Genomic DNA, 2,230 nt, shown 5'->3' on the forward strand with positions numbered 1-2,230 from the left:
TTCTCCAGTCGAGTGTGCTCAGCCAGGTTGGCCAAGCGCGCCTGCTCCAAGGCCTAGGCCTCAGGGGTTTCTCCAACTATAGGAGTATGCAATGCATCCATGTTCCGGCGGCGAAGTTCCTCCCTCTGCTGCGAGAAGAGGGGTTCGGGTCGGTACTCCTCGTGAACGCACGACGGATCGCCGTTCCCGTCGCCTCCGTCTTCACGGCTGAAGCCAGGAGGGCTGCGTGGTCCATTGACCATCAGAACTTCAGCCGCTGGGTCGCTGCTGTCGCACTCGGATGCGGTCTCTACGGAGCCAGTCGACAGATCGAACAGGCCGTAGAGAGTTTCGTCGGGCTCGATCACCGCGACTTGAGGGGTGGCCGACTGGCGGGCCACCGCATGCCTCACCCACCGCTGAAGCCTCGACCGACCGGAGCGTTTGCTCCGGCGAGCCGCAGGGAGGGGGAAGGCTGCTGGAGTCGACTGGTACTGGGTCGACGGTTGCCACAGGAGGATGCCACAGATGCACGCGCGAAAGTGCGTCACCCCGCGGGCGGGGAGAGCATCGGCGTCGAGTGGAGCCTCCTGAAGCCAAGCGGAGTCGTCGGCGACAAACACGAGCGCGCCGAGACGGATCTCGCGGCCCTCAACCAAACCTCCGCCTGGACCATGATGAAGGGGATCAGAAAAATTGCAACTTCTCCAACAAGTCGCTAAGACACCTGCCCCAAGGTGGGCGCCAACTGTCATGGTTCTAAGACTGACAGTAGAGTAGGGGGTGAGAATGTAGAGGCAAGATCCTAGCTATGGAGGAGTTGTACACACGAGTTTTATGAGTTCAGGCCCTTCTCGGAGGAAGTAACAGCCCTACGTCTCGGAGCCCTGAGGCGGTCGACTAAATATATGTGTGTGAATTACAGAAAGTGCGAATCCTTGTCCCAGAGGAGGGGGTGGCTTATATAGAGTGCGCCAGGACCCCAGCTCCCCTCCGTTACACAGGGTTCAATGCTCATAAAGGTGGGGGCGTTACTGGTAACGTCTACAATAAAGTGTTATAAATGCCTATAAAGCTATGGTTTAAGTCATGACCGTTGCAGAGTGGAGGGTTTCTCATCTTCTGGTGGTCGAGTGTCTTCAAGGTGGTCGAGTGAGCACATCTTCATGGTCGAGTGGATGATGTTTTCTCTTCGACTGCTTCTGATTCTTTGTAGAGATGTCCTTGGGGAGAGTATGTTGGACAGATCCATGACCCTACCCTAGGTACATAGCTTCATCAGCGTCGTGCCCCCTCTCCTAGTCCAATTCGCACCAGAGGGGGAGGGGCACGCGGCCTACCCTAGGCCAGCCCTCTCTCTCCACTAAGGCCCATAAGGCCCATTATTTCTCCCGGGGGGTTCCAGTAACCCTCCAGCACTCCGGTTTTCTCCGAAGTCACCCGGAACACTTCCGGTGTCCGAATATAGTCGTCCAATATATCAATCTTTATGTCTCGACCATTTCGAGACTCCTCGTCATCTCCGTGATCATATCCGGGACTCTGAACTACCTTCGGTACATCAAAACACAAAAACTCATAGTACTGATCGTCACCGAACTTTAAGCGTGCGGACCCTACGGGTTCGAGAACTATGTAGACATGACCGAGGCACGTCTTCGGTCAGTAACCAATAGCGGAACCTGGATGTTCATATTGGCTACCACATATTCTATGAAGATCTTTATCGGTCAAACCGCATAACAACATACATTGTTCCCTTTGTCATCGGTATGTTACTTGCCCGAGATTCGATCATCGGTATCTCAATACCTAGTTCAATCTCATTACCGGCAAGTCTCTTTACTCATTTTGTAATGCATCATCCCGCAACTAACTCATTAGTTACAATGCTTGCAAGGCTTATAGTGATGTGCATTACAGAGTGGGCCTAGAGATACCTCTCCGACAATCGGACTGACAAATCCTAATCTTGAGCTATGTCAACTCAACAAGTACCATCGGAGACACCTATAGAGAACCTTTATAATCACCCAGTTACGTTGTGACGTTTGGTAGCACACAAAGTGTTCCTCCAATAATCGGTAGTTACATAATCTCATAGTCATAGGAACATGTATAAGTCATGAAGAAAGCAATAGTAGTAAACTAAAACGATCAAGTGCTAAGCTGACGAAATGGGTCAAGTCAATCACATCATTCTCCTAATGATGCAATCCCATTTATCAAATGACAACTCATGTCTATGGTT

This window comes from Triticum dicoccoides, chromosome 5A (genome assembly GCF_002162155.2).
Source record: "Triticum dicoccoides isolate Atlit2015 ecotype Zavitan chromosome 5A, WEW_v2.0, whole genome shotgun sequence".
Taxonomy (NCBI): Eukaryota; Viridiplantae; Streptophyta; class Magnoliopsida; order Poales; family Poaceae; genus Triticum; species Triticum dicoccoides.